This window comes from Leptidea sinapis, chromosome 29, assembly GCF_905404315.1.
Source record: "Leptidea sinapis chromosome 29, ilLepSina1.1, whole genome shotgun sequence".
Taxonomy (NCBI): Eukaryota; Metazoa; Arthropoda; class Insecta; order Lepidoptera; family Pieridae; genus Leptidea; species Leptidea sinapis.
In genome coordinates this window covers 7,063,232-7,082,495 of record NC_066293.1, presented here as the reverse complement: position 1 = coordinate 7,082,495, position 19,264 = coordinate 7,063,232, and the positions used below count along the sequence as shown (strand labels likewise).

Sequence of the window (19,264 nt, the reverse complement as noted above, 5' to 3'; positions counted from 1 at the left end):
TGATAAGGGATCATTTGCAGAGCACGCCTTGGATATCGGGGAGCGAGCCGCGAAGTGTTTCGGCAAAATGGCTAGGGTATCTTCAACCTCTTGGGGCATACGATACAAGGCACTTAAGCTCTTGTATAGAGGGACATTCGTGGCAACCTTGACTTACGCGGCGAGCACCTGGTATCACAGGGCATTTTTGCATGTGGTGTCGAGTCGGTTGCTCAGGACTCAACGAACGTCGTTGGTGCTGCTCACCAAGGCGTACCGCTCCACGAGCACGGCCGCACTGCCAGTTTTAGCAGGGGTACTTCGGGCAGACCTGGAAGTTTATCGTGCGGGCAAGATCGAGGCGACCAGGGGCGATAGGGTTAAAAAGGAGCTCGCGTCATTAAAGAAGGACATCCACTCCGAAGTGGTGAACATGTGGCAGGAGCGCTGGGAACGCGAGGAGAGAGGTGGCGAACTCAGACGCTTCTTCCCATGTGTCGGGGAAAGACTCCTGGCGTCGTGGGTACATCCCGACCATTACACGTCGCAGCTGTTGACGGGTCATGGGCAGTTCAACAGCAAGCTTAGGGACCTGGGGCTAAAAGGGGACGGCACATGTCCATGTGGCGCGACGGACGAGAACCGCGACCACGTGCTGTGGGATTGTAGCTTGTACGAGGAAGCAAGAGGCGAAATGCTGGACCATCTAACGAGGACAAGACCAGGACCAGTTTATTACGGAGACTTGGTATCCTCTGAGGAGAATTTTTCCAGGCTGATGAGATATGCCGCAAGTTGGTACCGTGTCAGGAGAGTGATGGAGGGGTAAACCAAGACGGTGACGAAGACAGAGAAAGGAAGATCAAGAGAAGAAGAGGAGATTAGGAAGAAGGAGAGCCCGGCGACGAAGAAGCCGTATCTGTGGTCGGCCGCCCCCAGAAAGGGGGAGAGGGCCATCTAGGGACGCATATTAAAAAAGAGAACTTGTAGGGAGTCAAGAAAATGTGCCGGACCTCAAATCCGGTACATCTCCCGCTGTTTCGGTCGGTACCTAGGTCTTGATGACCGAAAGGTCGGTAAGACCATGGGAAGGAGGTGGGTTATGTCCCTACCCCGGTCTCCACGCCCATCATCGCGACCAGCGCCACTATATTCACCTACAGCCGACCTCCATCGCCCATACAAGTGACGGACGATTCGATTGAGGCACCGAACACCTTCTGCCTGGACGACTCCCCGGTACCAGCCCATGTGAGCGTCGAAGCCAACATTATGTTGGTTACGGAAAACGTTCTCAGCTTACTGAAATCGGCTTTCGGCTCGGCGTCTCTAAACTTTGAGGCGGCCGAGGGGTTTGTTCTAGGCAAGGTGAAAGAGGCGACAAATCGCCTAAGAGAGGCGCCCGCGGTCAGCGTTGAAATGGTTTTTGAAACCATTAAAACGTTGGAGCCCCGCGGCGCTTCTCAGGTGCCCGAAGTCGCATCCGCTTCGCGCCGCCGTCGTCCCGACTCAAATAGCGAGGACGAATTTACCAACAAGAGACGGTGTGACGTACCTTCGCCACCGTCCTACACCAAAAGGGACCCGCGACTGCAGCGACTCGAGCCTCAGGCGGGGCCGTCCTCCCCGCCTGTGACTTACGCGCAAAGAGCAGCGGCTCGCATAGGCCCCCCCACACCCGCGGCCCGCGCGCCTCGCATTGTACAAACCCCGCAACCGCGACTCCGACTGCGACGACGACCGCGACCGCGACAAAGCCTGCCGCCCGGAACAAGCTCCCTCCGCTTATATGTGAAAACCTGCCTAACTGAACGCACCACTTCCGGGTCCTGAGGGAGAAGCTAGGCCGCCCGCCCAGCGCCCGACCCTTCGGCAAAGGGATCAGGTTCACCCCCAGCGATGAGGGTGAGTACCGCCTCATTCAGAGGTACCTGACGGACCTGGAAAAGGTGGAAAAGATCTCCTGGTTCAGTTACTCATTGCCGGCAGACCGCACTCTTAAAGTAGCGGTCAGGGGACTGCCGGTGATGTCGGAACCAGTAGAGATCGAGGAGGCTCTGCGCTCGCTGGGGTACTGCCCGGAGTACTGCCGGCGAGTAAAGGCCGACCGGGGTGTATTTTCTTCGTTATTTTGAAGAAAACCCCCGGCCTCACCCCTGGCATTTACGAAGTAGACGAACTACTCAATATGTCAGGGGTAAAGATCTGGCATGTGTGCGCTGCGGCGAGGAACACACTGCCAAGGAGTGCCCGCGCTCACTCTCAGAGCCTCCAACATGCGCAAATTGCGGAGGCCCCCATCCGGCCAACAACTCTTCGTGCCCCGTCTTCAAACAGGAGGCACGAAACAAGAAGGCCGGCACAGTGGCGCGCACAACAAGCGCAAGGATTGCCGCCACGCATACAAATCAAACAGCAGTTGAGCCGCCAGAAGCCCCGACCCTTATGGCCCCTGCAAATATGCCCAAACCCCGACAGCCAGGTTCAGATTCGTCTACTACAGCTCAGTTGTTACAGTTACTTGCAGTTTCAGTGTTTATAATAATAAAACACTAATCTACTACGCAAAAATAAATAAATTAGAGACACAAAACACAAAAGTGAGGGGACTATAGACAAAAATAAATATTTTTATTAAAAAAAAATTCAAAGGGATTGAATGATGGATAGAACAACCTCTTAAAGGATTTAGGTCTATTTAACCCATAACATAGTAGCAAGAACAAGTCTATTGTTTACATACCATGTGCATATTATGGTATATTCGAAAATCCCGCTTAAAATAACAAAATCGCGCCATGACATTAGATTTTTTTGCTCAGACGCCACTGGCTTGCATAAACGCCCCAATTTTGACAGGTGAGTGCGAAAGTCAATCACCGGTTATTGAATTATTACTTGTGAAGTGGTCAAAATGGCGAGGCGAAACAATGTAAGTAAGTTAAATCCTTATTTATCTATATAATCGCTTTAACGAAACAATGCACTGAATTGTAATTTAGTTGCATATTTATAATGCATTGTTTTTTAATAATATTTAGTAAATAATACAGCTTTCATATGTGTAAAATTTTGAGAATATTATTTTGTGATCAGATGATGACAACGGATGTCACTTATATTTTTTATTTGTTTTTTATTTGGTATCATGTGATCACATTGAATCGTAATGATAGGTAACGTTACTGTAGTATTTATTACAATACGAATTTAATTTGTTATAATTTTATAAAATTAAAACATTTCATTGTTTCAAACTAAAACTATTTAAATTTATATCGTTTTTGTAGTGCTGAAATGCGATAGTCTCATTTAGTCTTAAAATTATATAAGTATTTTATTTTCAGACGAGCACGATATCCTTAGGTACTTAGAGGACTCTGACGTAGACCTCAGCGATGAAGATGATGCCGAATATAATCCAAGAGAAGAACCTCATACAACAAGTTCTTCGGAATCGGAAAACTGGCGATAGCAATGATGATGTCGACGAATCAGAAATGAATAATTTTAACCAAGATATTCGTGGCCGGCCTCGCGGGAGAGGTCGAGGCAGAGGCAGAGGCAGACAAAATTTGTCCACTTCACGACTCCCTACAAGCGATTCTACAGGGAATAACGAATGTTAGCAAAGTCTTTCTATGTAGAGCATTCTGAAATTATACAGCCCTCTTATATTCCAAACTGGGACCAACATTTCGACAAAATTTCATTTTTTCAACAATACTTGGATGATGAAATAATTGAAAAAATTGTGTTATGTACTAACCAAACCTCAAGTTGCATTACATGGCCGATCACTGAATTTGGACAAGAATGAGTTATATGTAAACATAGGCATAACATTTGTAATGGCCTCACTAAACTATCCATGGCTTCGAATGTACTGGGAGCATAAATGGCGAGTATCCATAATAGCTGACAATATGTCACGAAACAGGTTCACGCTTTTAAGAAATTCCATAAAAGTAGTATTTGACAATGATGTTATAGACGATACACGTAGAAATGATAAGTTATGGAAAATGCGGCCATTAATAGACCGGATCCGGGAAGGATGCAGACGTCAAGAGAAAGAACAGCGGTTATCCATTGATGAAATGATTATTCCTTTTACAGGATCATGCGCAATAAAACAATACTGTCCTGGAAAACCAAACCCTGTTGGACTGAAAGCGTTCGTATTAGCTAATCCTAACGGTCTCATAATAGACTTTCACATTCAGCAAGAAAAACAGAATTAAAATCGAAGTATAAATATATCTGGGTACAAAACTCCAACATATTGGTGAGAAAGGCAAAAGGATAAGAAAATACTAAGAGTAAGAGGTGAGAAAGATATTGAAACTCTCAAAAATATATCAAACTAATGCTTTTATTATATTCTTATTATATTTCATAAACAAAGTCCAATTACAACTAAGTAAAAAATTCAATAAAATTCGACTATAATTGCGAATATACACATATAAAATTTAATAGATATTTAGAATCAAATGAATTATGTAAATCACTCCAAAAAAAACGTCAATGGCATTAATATATTTCACTTGAACATACGATCGTTAAAGAAACATTTTAATGAGCTATTGGTTATGCTAAACAAAAGCCTGAATTATATACATGTATTAATATTAACAGAAATAAATATAAAACAAGAAGAGGTAGATTTATATGCAATACCAGGTTATGATAATAAATTCTCCTACACCAGAGAAAGTAAAAAAGGAGGAGGAATTATAATTTACGCCAGGAGTAAATTAAATATAGAATTTAAGAACATGCAATGCACAGCAGCCGAATGTATATATGGGAAATTATTTATAGGTACAAAACCACTACATATCTTCGCGGTATACAGACCCCCTAGAAAAAACAAAGAAAGTTTTGTGACACAGCTGGATATTTTATTGCGAAACCTGCCTAAGAGTGATGAGATAATTGTTATTGGTGACACAAACATCAATATATATACAAATAAAAATGACTCATTAACAAACAAGTACACAACTGCCTTAGCCGAACTAGGCCTAATAAACGCAATACCGAGTTCGGAAGCAACACGAGAGGAGATCATGAATGGCCGGCTGGATACGTCATGCATTGACCACGTGTGCGTGCGAACGAGACAGGAGACGCGTGAGGCGTTCGTATTAGAGTGTAATATATCAGACCACTACGCTGTAGGTATTGCTATGAACATTCCGCAAAGCAACAGCTGTGAAGGTGAAGACGTACGAAAAGTTTTATATGATGAGAATCTTATCGCAGATTAACTAGATAAATACGATTGGCATAAACTTTTACTAATTACGTGTCCACTAATTTTATATAATAAAATTTATTCTATTTTTAGCAGTATTTATTTGGAATCTCAAAATGAAATTATAGTAAAACAGAAGCGAAAAACTCAACCGTGGGTTACCAAAGACTTATACTGCATGCTTCTAAAAAGAGATGCTTTATTTCGCGCGTGGAAAGCGTCCTATAATAATATTAACAAACGATTACAGTACACAAAATTCAGAAATAAAGTAAATACAGTAGAGCCTCGATAATCCGTACTCAGGCTAATCCGAACGTCGCTATAATCCGAACTGCATACCCCACCCCACTTCCTCGCCTTCGCCTCGCTGCTATGTTGTTTATTAATTAGTCTGCAGTTACGACTGCCACGTTGCGCGTCCATTCCACGTTTTTCTGCTCTGTACTCGTGCGCGGCGTGTTTTTTGAGGTTATAAAGATGGTTCCAACACCAAAACGCAAACATAAAACTTTGACTATAGCCGAAAAGTGCACCATACTAGACAGTTTAAAGGACGGAGTGTCGGCAACTTCTCTTGCTTGTAACTATGGCGTTGGAAAATCAACAATTACAGACCTCAAGAAAAATGAGCAAAAATTGAGATCTTTTATAGGTAAAACTGAGAAAGGACCAGGGTTCAGAAAAACTCTTAAATTACCAGAGAATCCAGTGCTAGAAGAAGCACTGTTCACATGGTTTTTAGAACAAAGACGACGCCACATTCCATTGTCTGGCGAGGTCGTAATGGAAAAAGCGAGATTCTTCCATAAAAAACTAACAGGTTCGGATTTTTCTGCAAGTAGAGGATGGCTTGATAATTTTAAAAAACGTCATGGCATACGTCAGCTGAAAGTGTCAGGTGAGAAAGTCTCTAGCAATACGGAAGCTGTTCAACCATTCCAAGAAAAATTCCTAAACGAGATAAAAGAAAAGAACCTTTGCCCTGAACAAATTTACAATGCCGACGAATCAGGATTGTTTTGGAAGGTTCTGCCGGACAAAACTTTAGCCTCTTCTGCTGAAACTAGCGCTCCTGGGTCGAAAGTGTCTAAACAGCGAATAACTTTTATGCCTTGCGCAAACTCTACAGGGAATCACAAATTACCATTGCTAGTTGTGGGGAAGGCAAAAAGCCAAGATCTTTTGGATCTGTAAAATTACCAGTGCATTATGAAGGGCAGAGGCGTGCTTGGGTAACCAGAGATATTTTTCTCGAGTGGTTTAGAGGCCATTTTGTTCCTGAAGTCAAACGCCATTTAAAAAAAATGGGACTGCCACAAAAAGCATTGCTACTCTTAGACAATGCCCCTGGACATCCAAATGCTGAAGATTTGACAACAGAAGACGGCAACTTCTCTGTACTGTACATGCCTCCAAATTGTACGCCTTTGATCCAACCTATGGATCAAAACGTAATCCAAAATGTCAAGATAAATTACAAAAAGAAACTCCTGATTCAAATGTTCGTGCAGCAAGAAGCCGATGAGGCTTTAACCTTGCATGATGTTATAAAAAGCGTCACAATTAAAGACGCCATTTTTTCGCTAGCGCAATGTTGGGATCATGTATCATCGTCTCTTATCGAAAAATCTTGGAAGCCTCTTTGGCCTGAAAAAATAAATTCAACAGAAGATAGATCAGAAGAAAATGATGACTTCGACGTAGATGTAAACCTAAATAATGTATCCTTCAGATTTGCTAAGCCCTCATCGAGGGATATTTATAAAATAATCAACAGACTTAATATTGAAAAATCTCCTGGTATAGATAAGATAAGAGTGAGAGGGGGGTAAAATGAATCAGTGGTTCAGAAACTACCTCTCTAATCGGACAATAAACACGATGATAAATGGAACCACTGGTGAAGAGGCTAAGGTGACCCTAGGGGTGCCGACTGGCTCTGTATTTGGCGCTATTGGGTTTACAATGCTTGTCAACAGTGTAGTTAACGTCGTGCAAAAATGTAAAATTTATATGTATGCTGATGACATGTGCCTATTATATGCGTCTGAAAACATAGAAAGTGCACAAATGGCAATCCAAGACGATTTCGAAAATATTATAAAATGGGCGCATGACAACAGCATCATATTGAATCTAGAAAAAACTAAGTGTTTGCATCCACCTACAACAGAAATGCAAAAAATATAAACTACAATAATATACCTATAATAGGACATACTTACGAATGTTTACACCGAAATAAAGCAAATTGTAACTGTTCCGCAATAGAATATGTAGAAAAATACAAATATTTAGGATTAGTAGTTGATAAGAACTATAATTTAAAATTACATATTGACGCGCTATGCATAAAATTGAGAGCTATTTTAAGCAAATATTATCAGCTAAGGTACGTAAATAATAAACAAACACTTCGCACTGTGTACTATGCGCTAGTTGATTCGCTTATCAACTACGCTGTTGGTGTGTATGGTCGTACCTACAATACATATACTAAAGAGGTATATATCTTGCAAACCAGATTTATAAAATATTTGGTAAGCAAAAAAGATAAAAATAATTGTAAAGGTGATTATCGAAAACTATATTCACTAACTAAAATACTACCTGTTGATTTAAAACCCAAATTCCAAATAGCAATAGATTTTTATTTTAACGATAGTTTGAAAGTTCCTATAATAAATAAATATAACTCCAGAAGCGTGAGGGAGGGAAAGTTAATGGTTCCAAAGGTTAAAAATTATTACGGCAAAAGATTGAATGAATATGTGGTGCCAGTCATATACAACGAGATAGCGTGGCTGAGGAGTGTTCCCAAACTAAATAAAAATGCAGTTAAATTTAAGATGAAACATACGCTGTTGAATAGCATTGAATAACTCTCACTGAATGTTGTTCAATGTTATTCAACAATAACAATATACAATAATAGATTTAGTAAATGTTTTCTTTTGTCTAGTTTGAATAATTCTAATAATGTTTAGTTGTAAGTCCTAATAGTTTAGATTAAAGTACGTAGTAGTTAAGTATGTACACATAATTAAATGTTTTTTAAGCGCATTAACTTGCCAACAAACTGTTGAAGTTTGTTAGCAAGATATATTAATAAGTTAAAAGTGTACTTATTTAATTTAAAATTAAAAAAAAAATACCACCTATCCTGGATTAAAGGATTCTATTCTTGGACCAGGTGAAAAAGGCGTGCTGACTTTAGCTGATTCCTTAGTGCCGGGTCATATTCTTTATTTTGATCGCTATTTCACATCAGTAAAATTGGTTAAACAACTCCATAGGAATCAGGTCTACGGGTACTATCCAAAAAAATAAGTCCCAGCTCCTGCAAGGACTGTACTACTTGAGGACAAAGAATTAACAAAACGTGGCAGGGCCAGCGTCCATACTATTGTCAGCGCTGATGATTGTGTTGCTATAACAAAATGGAATGACAACAAACCCGTTACTATGATGTCTATGGTAGAAAGCCAAGAACCTATACAGGGTGTCCCGTAATCAGTGGACCAACGGGATACCCGTGATAGGGGTGGTCATCATCTCTCGAAAACACCAAATTTTACTGTTCTAGGGCCAGTAGTTCAAAAGATATGATTTTTTAAGCATTATTTTGAAAATTCTACCCTTATCAACACAAAAGTTGAAAAAAAATATTTTTTATTTTTATTTTGCCCTGTTTCTTAACTTAAGGTGGCTGAGGAAACATGTGTCTTCACAATTAAATCCATTTTTGTGAATAAATATTGCCAAATTAAAAATTAAAAACCAAAACATGCGCAAATATCAAATAACTAAATTTGCAACGTGATGTTTGAAGCAAGCTAGTGCAAAAAAAATGTATGACAGCCTTGCGGACCATTATTTAAAAAACATCTGCAGTTCATACTGATTCCAAAAAGGTATAACAATATTACATTTTACAAAAAAAATAACTTAATAACCAATTTTAGACTCCAATTGCGAGAAACATTTAAGCGCTATCTATTCTGAGAATTATTTTGTTATCGAGAGAGAGATAACACAATATGCTATCTCTTTCTCGCTCAGGTACCTTTTTCGTTTACGGGGTCCTATTGGCCGACGCCTATGATCCCCACACCCTAATTTTTCAAATTATTCTTAGTTTCATCAGAGACTTGCTCATAGCTCGTAGCTGCACACGTGTTTTTTACTTCGCTACCATTACGACTCTTTTTTTTGGTGACTGACGCTTGAATTGGACCTTGTTTGTCTTTGTGATTTGGATACTGTTTGCCCGGATTTTATAAAATGCCTAATACCTATACTCCTCGTGAATATGCTGAGATGTATTTTATTTACGGTCTGTGTAATGCAAACGCTCGGCAAGCAGCCCGTACGTATCGTGAGCGCTATCCTAATCGCGACCGCTATCCGGATCATCGAATTTTTCTCCGTGTAAATAACGCGTATTTAGAAGGCAGAATTCCCGGAGCTGCAAACAACGTGGGAAGACCTAGAAGAGTCGATGAACTTCAAATACTGGCCGAAGTGACAGAAGAACCTTCTACGAGTGTTCGTCGTATTTCAAGACGTACTGGTATAGCAAAAACAACAGTACATCGCATTTTAAAAAGAAACAGTTTATACCCTTATCATATTCAACGAGTGCAGGCACTATTACCTGCTGATTATCAACGGAGGATAGATTTTTGTGCAGAGATGCTTCGCCGATGCCGACAAGATCCACTATTTTTCAATTCAATATTATGGAGCGATGAATCGTGTTTTAAAAGAGTTGGAGTGTTTAACATTCATAATTTACATGAATGGGCTGTTGTGAATCCACGTATTGTACGAGAAGATAGATTCCAGCACCAGTTTGGAGTCAATTTGTGGGCTGGAATCTTAGATGGTAAACTTATTGGTCCATTTGAGCTCCCACCGAGGCTTAATGGTGCTCGGTACTTGCAATTTTTAAGAAATGACTTAAGTAATTTATTAGCAAATGTACCACAGGAGGTATGTGAGAGGATGTGGTTACAGCATGATGGCGCACCCGCTCATTATTGCAGACAAGTGAGGGAATATTTAAACGAGTCTTACCCAAGTAGGTGGATTGGACGAGGAGGTACAATCCCATGGCCAGCTCGATCACCTGATCTTAATCCATTGGATTATTTTTTATGGGGATATTTTAAAGAATCCGTATATGAAACCGTTAACGATAACGAAAGACAGCTAAGACAAAAACTGAATGTGGTGAGTGAAAAAGTCAAAAATAATGAAAGGGCGTTAAAAAGTTTAAAAAGAAATTTTATAAGAAGATGCCGGCTATGCCTTAGAGTAAGAGGAAGACATTTCGAACATTTATTATAAGAAATAAATAAAAAAATTCTAACTATTTACTTTTGTTTTATTGTAAATTCCGCCAAGAAATTGCTATCTAATGTTGATTTAAAATAATTATTGTCTTTTATTGTTTCACAATAATGATTAATTATACCTTTTTGGAATCAGTATGAACTGCAGATGTTTTTTAAATAATGGTCCGCAAGGCTGTCATACATTTTTTTTGCACTAGCTTGCTTCAAACATCACGTTGCAAATTTAGTTATTTGATATTTGCGCATGTTTTGGTTTTTAATTTTTAATTTGGCAATATTTATTCACAAAAATGGATTTAATTGTGAAGACACATGTTTCCTCAGCCACCTTAAGTTAAGAAACAGGGCAAAATAAAAATAAAAAATATTTTTTTTCAACTTTTGTGTTGATAAGGGTAGAATTTTCAAAATAATGCTTAAAAAATCATATCTTTTGAACTACTGGCCCTAGAACAGTAAAATTTGGTGTTTTCGATAGATGATGACCACCCCTATCACGGGTATCCCGTTGGTCCACTGATTACGGGACACCCTGTAGATGTATGCCAAAGATGGTGCAAGCGTTGAAAACAATATGTCTCCGTGAATATCCTTTGGTGGTAAAAAATTACAATAAAAACATGGGTGGAGTAGATCTCGCCGACCGTATGCTTTCCGTATGCCCCAATAGATATCGCACTAAGAAATGGACTCAACGTGTATTTTCTCATATGACTGATCTGGCAGTTACAAATTCTTGGTTGCAGTATAAAAAAAGAGAGATAAATAGAGGAGAACTACCAAAAAAGATTCAACAATTACGAAGCTTTAAAATGCGAGAGAGGGATGAGTTGAACATTTCCCCTGAGTCTGAAAATGGTGATTCCACCGACTCTGACCATGAAAATGCGGACACTCTTCGTAAACGTAAAAGAGGCAAGCCTACCACCCAGCTACCATCTAAGAAGCGTCGAACCGCCGGAGCGAAACATATGCCTGTCTTCGTAAATACTCAATTGAGATGCCGATTTTGCCATTACAACAAAAGTCATACCCAATGTAGTAGTTGCAATATTAGTTTGTGTCTAACAAAAGACAGGAACTGCTACAAGGTTTTTCATGAATCATAAAATTCGTTAGATAGCTACAAATAACATTTTTTTCTAAAGAAGACTTGTTCTAGTTTTGTTATGTTTAGAAGTTCTGAGTGAATTTTTGTTTTAGTTTTTTTTTGTTTTTATTTTAAAACTGAAGTATTTAAATTTACAGTTCTATAAAAGAATTCATAAGTTCATTTTACGTGCATCTTAAAAAGATTCTAAAAATACTAGGTTCCAAAAATCTAGTTTTAAGTGTTTTTAATAGTATGTTCCTCACATCTGTTGATCGTTAATTATGAAGACTGATTTGTTTGTAAACCAAAGTAAGTTATACTCTAGAAAGAAATAAACAATTTTTCAATATGTAAATACATTTCGTTTCTATTAGATAAAACTTTAAAAAAGCACTAATTAAATCCCAATGTCATCGTTCAATCACATATAAAGTCTTTAGTATAAGTGCGAGTACAGCCTAATGTGATCAAATGAGAACAAAAATATATCCGGTTTTGTGTACGGAAATCTATTGCTTACAATATATTTATTATGTAAAAAAAGATATCAAAATTATATCTAACTCTATCACATTTTTATTCACAATATTCATTCTGGGCAGAACCTACTAAGTCGATTATGTGATCATGTGATGCCAACGGGGCGTAAATTTGTAAAAGTGATTTTAACACTGGGCCTTACGAGGTTAAGTGTTTCTTTTTTAAATAAAAAACCACGTTTGATATGGTTTTCCATTTTTGTGCAATGTTATTAAAAAAATCCATATTTTCGTACTTCAATATCAGCGCAATTAATAGTAGTACAACTTTGCTGCCATAGTACAAAATGTTTTGGATAATGCCCTCAATCAGAATAATTACTTTATTTATTTGGCTGACATTTTAAAAATTTTGGTACATTTTGACATGATCTCCTTTATGAAATTTAATATTTTTTGTAGACTGATTAACATAATTATACCTGCATTGGGTTGAAATCAATTGGTGTAATAACCACTCTATTATTTTCTCCAGAACACTATTTAAATTTTAAAACAAAAATCTGACAAATGACACGCTTCAAGTAAAACTTCAAAAACAAACCAAAATGCACTCACACATTCTGAGTATTAACATAAACATTATTCCTGATATTTCTTTTGATTAAATGCAACTTTAGAATTCAATTTCTAGGACAAAACTTAAAACAGTCATTGAGACAAATGGCATGGTTCAACTGAAACTTCAAGATACAAATTGGAATGTACTCCAACATTCTTAATTACCCTCTTAATACGATTGATGATGATTGATGAAATGTTAAGTAGAAGTTAGACACACAGCTAGAATTGCTATAACATATGCTTGGAAAAGATTCCATGCCACCAAATAAATTTGCACACCTATAACTCTCTTTTAAAAGTAATTCAAAAATTTGACATAATAAATCACATATTTTTATCCAGTAGTTGTCTTCAAACAATTCACCTTAACACAAGGTATTCACAAGAGATGTTGACTCGCAAAACTCAGGAGGATAATTATGGATTTCCACAAAATAATGTTTACTTAAATAAATTTTGACATATTTCTGATTGATTTTTCATAACAGCTTGAATTATATCAATTAATTACATCAACACCTAGTAACAGTTCATAATAAAGTTCAAGCAGTGAGTGTTTTAGAACAAAATAGACAGAACTTAATTTGTGGCGTCTTAAAAGTCATATGCATGATTCTTGATAATCCCAACTCTACATAAAATTCACATATAACTGTCTAAAGTGGGAAAGTACAATAAGAATAGTTTGTAGAGTAGAACAAAATTGAGAGTTTAAGATTTGGGGAGGATCCCTATATCATATAGCTTTCATAACATAACAAGATAGAAGTACTTTCAAATATCTCTGGTTATGTTTAGCGAATCTTATCGTGACTTGGTAGAGAAATTATTCATAGAACCTGATATTACTTGACCACTGCTAAACAAAGCGAAAAGATGTTGACAATTTTCAAATAAATGAGCATTAAAAATATGATTCCTATATTTTTGGCAGCACAATCAACACAACAACAAAAATAGACACCTATGTTAAAATACAGGATTGAGAAAAGTATTATTTTTAGGAAATCATATAATTTTGCCTTGGATGGTTCAGTACAGATGTAGAAAAGATACCCTATATCACAAGTTCAGGATGACACAGAAATATAGTAAAAATTCATGAGACTTAATAAAACACAGCCCTTTTACAAAACTTTTGTTGCAAAGATATTTTATAATATATAGACTCAAAAACGACTAAGATAAACCCAGCCTGAACTAGAAGGAATGTACACAAAAGTACATATAATATACATACAATCAAACTTTTCTCACAGAAAGATTGGGAGACCTAAATAACACTAGCCACTAACTTCTTCCAAAAGCTACCTCCTTCCTACACAAAATATTATGCTAACGAATCAAGTAAATAAGTTCTTTGTTCAAGACATTTATCAAGATTCAAAACCAAGTAGGTATACTCTCAGTCTATCAACTCAAAGATCAAAGTTCAAACCAACACTAAAAACAAGAAACAAGATAAACATTTTTTTTTCAACCTTACAAGCGTGCTCTATTTATAGCTCAATAATACCTAATATATTATTAAAATAATATGTAGGTATTACTTATAAACTTTTACAAATATATTTTCACCATCCTTTAGATTTCAAAATGCAAATCAATAAAGATTTATTATACAAAGAATATCACCACAAAACACCTATACCCTAATGAGCAAACACGGAGCAAAGGAGAGAAAAATATTATCAGCCTACGAAGTACGAAGCTGCATTTCTTTTTTTTTTCTGTATTTTGTGGCCGGGTAACTAGGAAGCTGCGAAACCACAGAAGTAGGGATGGCGATCTCAAATCGAATAATCGAAGAATCGATTCCTCGAACCAAATAAATCAATTTTTTAAATCTATATTAGTCGTACATAATCGATTCAGTGAATCGATATTTTACCCTTGAAAATCGACACGAAATAAACACATGCCATGTTTTGCCCATACATTAACCTTAGTAGCATCAAAACCATTTGACAATAAGGATGGACTGGAAGGATATATTTTAAGCATAATACAAATGCTGCTGACGCTTTAAAGAAAGCTGAAGATCACCGAACGAAGCCTTTGGGGCTGATTCAGTCTGTTTGTACTAGATGGAATTCTGTTTTTTTATGAATTGGAACGATTTATTGAGTTATCTGAAATTATTGCGCCAATATTACTCAAGTATCCTAAAGTTATTACGTAGTATTTACATCCTTTTTGGTATAAATAAAACTAAAAATAGTTTTTTGTCAAAACTCAAATTGCCATTTTTATTTTATTTATTTAGACCATTGGCTATGAAGCCACCAACTCAACCCAAACCATAATACATTTTCAAATATACACAAAAATAGTTTTCTTACTTATCTAAACAAATCGGATACAACATTAATTTCAAATTAAAAGACAAAATTAACAGGATCAATAATTAATAATAAACTACTATTTACACACTTTAAGTAATAAAATAAATATAAAACTAATATATATACAAATCGCCAAAGGTGTGCGAAACAAAACTAAAAATAACAGGATGATATTGTAAATACCTCAAAAGATGCTGAACAGAGTTCGGAATAACGTTTAAACCTATATCCTAACAAATATCTTTGTAATTTAACTTTATGACAGTTTAAGAAAATTTGGCCATTATCACAAAAATCAATATTACAATATTTGGTATTTAAATTTAGTATTTAAAAACTTAGTAATTTCACTTAGTTTTTCAAGTGAAACTTTCAACGTGTGATTAACTCTACCATGTATGCAAGCACTATTGTGTTAAACGTTAATTATCATTGCTAGTTGCTAACTTAATGAAATATATTCTCCGTGGGGCTTTGGGTGGGACCGGTTAGTCCGTGTTGTCGTGTCCGTTGGAATCCTGTAAATCCCGGTAGTGTACCGGTGAGCGCCCATCAGCCAGTGGCAAGGAAGCAGCCTTGTTCTAGGAGACTAGGTCACGTGGTAGTCCTCTTATGTCCGGCGATCTTCGATGGTATGGCGCGATGCCATGCAAATACTGGGATCGCGCTGCATCGGCGCGTGCGAACACAGAGGTGCTCAGGTGGCGAATGAAGTCGTCCAGGCTCTCCATGCGCAGGTGTCTGGAGATCACCTGATACCGTACAAAGCGTGGTGCTCCGGAGATTGGTGCGGAGCGTCAGCAACTGCTGCGCTAGCAGCGACTTCTGACCCGTCTCGCTTGTCAGCGCCCGTCTCGCTTGCCAGCGCAAACCAGGCGGGGGCTGCGTAGGTGAGTCGCGTGCAAACGTAAGTCTTGTAGACGCACAGCTTCGTACAGAGAGGCAGGTGGGACGCCAGCACGGAGCGGAGAAGGTTCCATGCGGCGAACGTCTGGGCGACCACGTTCTTCATATGGGGCCGCAACAAGAGGGTCCTGTCGATGGTCACACCGAGGTATTTGGCCTCCTGATGCAAATCGCCTGACTCTTCGCCACGTTGACTTTGAGTCTCCAGTCCTTCAGCCAGCGGGAAGCGCGTCCAGTGCACGCTGCACCTTCAGCGCTGCATGCGGGGCATTTAGTGAGATGGTAATAAACGCCGCATCGTTAGCATACAGTGCTAACATCGCGCCATCGGCACTGGGATGTCGTGTATCTGCTATAGCAGACGGGTGACAGGCAGCTTCCCTGGGGCACACGGGCTCGGATTGGGCGCTCCGTGAACAGGGCGTCTTCAACCGCCACTTGAAAACGTCTGTCTTCCAAAAAGGTGGCCACAGTCTTAACTATTCGGCGGAGAGTGAGTAATAGTGGAAAGCTTGAAAGCGAGGCCGGCGTGCCAGACGCGATCGAACGCCTTTTCCATATCGAGGAATATTGCGACTGACTGCTCTCGCTTTTGTAGGCGAAAGCGAGGTGGTGCAGTACCATCGTCACTTGTAAAGTGGTTGAGCGGTTCTGCACGGAAACCGAACTGTTCGTCACGTGGTTGAAGATGAGGCGTGATGTGGAGCAACAGTAGCTTCTCGAAGACTTTCGAGGTAGTGGACAGAAGAATTATGGGACCGTAACTCCCAGGCAGCATGATGTTCTTGCCTTACTTGGGAATCAGAATGACTCGGCCGAGAATCCACGACGAAGGAAAGTGCCCGGTACCGAGGATTCCGTTGAAGAGCCGCGTCTATGTCGCGATTGCTCGCGGAGGTAGGTGACGCAGGGCTTCGTTGGTGGCTCTATCAGGACCGGGAGTCGAATCATCCTTTGGACTTGTCCGGAGAAGAACACGACGGGGTCTTCTGTCGTCGCTATCAGTGACTCGAAGTAGTTCCTCACATGTCGCTTGATGATCTCTACGTGCTAAACATCCGCAGTTGGGTTGGCTGTAAACAGCGTCTCCAGGTGGTCCGCAAATATCTCCGATTGATCCTCAGCTCGGTAGCGTGGGGTTCTTTCACTGGCTATGAGGGGTCTGATCGGGGAGGGCTTCCTAGTAAGTTGGCAGCAAAGGCGGTGCATGCCGGACCAGTCGTCAGAGCGTTCAGTCGCGTCTCCATGGTTGGGCACCGCAGGTTTAACATTGCCTTCGCAGCTTCATCTTCTCCTCTATCATCGCTTGTATATAGGCAGGGAGCTGGGGTTGTCTACGAGTAGTTTGAAATCTCCCCTTCAACTCTTTAATAAACTCGTCAACCAGTTCTTGATCTGTTCCAGCTTCAAGTCCATAATCTACATAGAGAACCACAATCAGTTTCCAGTGAAGAGAGAACTCTTACAAATAGAAAGGTATCTGCTTCACTGATTTTAAAAACAACTTCTTTTAAGAAATATAGAATCGTTTGGTTCCAACATCTGGGCGACTGCTTTAGCCCATACAGACTTTTCTTCAATAAAAACCCTTACTGATCCATCATTATAGCCTTCAGGTTGCTTTAAGAAAAATTCTTCTTGCGAAAGTGACCCATACAAAAAAGCTGTTGATACATCTTCATACCTTCGCTTGCTGCTATGCTTACTCTCTTTTAATTTCGGATGTAAAAATAAAGCGTACACTATATAAATCGTCACGCCACTCACAAATACCGATTTTCATAATTCTGTTTAATTCAAATTCCTATTATATATTTGTGAATTTTCAATATTTCAAACTTATTAATTACTTTTCTCTACATAAAGAAATAACAAAAAGTCCGACTTAATGTAATAATAAAAAAATTCTTGTGCTAGTCACAGTCCTAACCTAACCTTATCTAACCCAAATGATTCATCAACAATGGAGGAGATCTGTCACTCGGCGGCCGCTCTCACGTTGCGCCTGCTTCACTTACACGCCTTTGTGCTTTCATTTTTAACCGACTTCAAATAAGGAGGAGGTTCTCAATTCATCGGTATTTTTTTTATGTTTGTTACCTCAAAACTTTCGACTGGGTGAACCGATTTTGATAATTTTTTTTTTAATTTGTAAGCTGGTGCTTCTCGTATGGTCCCATTTTAATTTGGTCCAGATCTGATAGTGGTATCTTTGAGAAAACCATAAAAGTCTTAAATTTGCTTTACATACGTATAGCGAAGTGGATGATAAATTTACAAATAACTCAATATCGCGCTAACCGATGTCGATGATTCTTTTTTTAGTGGAAAGGATATACTTCAAAGATAGTTTGGTTATGTTCTAATTACGAAATTCATGACAAAGTAACGGAACTCTTCAATTCTTAGGAGCAAATTAACGATACTCGGCCGAATCCTTTTTATGCTATCCGAATATTCAAGTCATTGTAGTAGTCGAATATGATGATCAATGGGAATCCTTAATGACTTACAGTAAGGGTGCGATCTTTGGCAGAATTTCTGTCTGTAATCAAATTGCAAAGCGCTTACGTTCATTGCTGCATTGAACAATTTTGTATAACCACACATATTTAGCAAATTATTAGTTAGTGTGTCATCATTTTGCTCTTTATAGTGATCTTCATTATTATAACACTAGAAATAAGGGATTGCTTGTAATCAATTCTAGTAGGCTTCATAAGATACATAATAGCTTTAAGGGTAAATGTCTACACTTTTATAATAAAGTCCCAGCCACTGTTCAGACATTATATATAAATAAATTATAATGTTTTATAAAAAATGGCTCAATCGTAAATCCTTTTACTACTCTAATCTAAATGATCGTGCAGCCTGGGACTAGATTATGATTATTTTATAGCGATAGAAATGACTGTACAATATTGTATATATTTATTGAAAAGAGCGCAAAACAAGAATGCTGGGAGAGTTTCTTGCTCCTCTTCTTCTCCCTCAGAGCGCCATTTGTTTCCGAAGCGGTAGTAGTATCTAGTATTCAAACGTCGGCTTTGAGACCGTGAACCTATCCAGCGTGTGAACCATCGAACTTATGAAAATCGTAATTTTAAATAATACATACTATTATTATTATTATTCTTAGGTTTTATGAAAGTCCGACTTTTCAAAATTGGCATATCGAATATGTTCTTAATAAAAAAATTGGGCTATTT

At 38.6% G+C, this 19,264-nt stretch overlaps 1 protein-coding gene across 2 annotated transcripts in view; it reads right to left on the bottom strand.

Moving 5' to 3' along the window:
• The window catches only part of LOC126973354 (uncharacterized), a 33,760-nt gene extending 19,297 nt beyond the window's left edge, over positions 1-14,463 (bottom strand). The window contains exon 1 of one of the 2 annotated variants that reach the window (XM_050820584.1): positions 14,437-14,463. The gene's annotated coding sequence lies outside the window, so the exon portion shown is untranslated. The remainder of the gene's footprint in view (positions 1-14,436) is intronic. The other variant, XM_050820585.1, reaches the window with a different exon arrangement.
• Between the last annotated feature and the right edge of the window lie 4,801 nt (positions 14,464-19,264).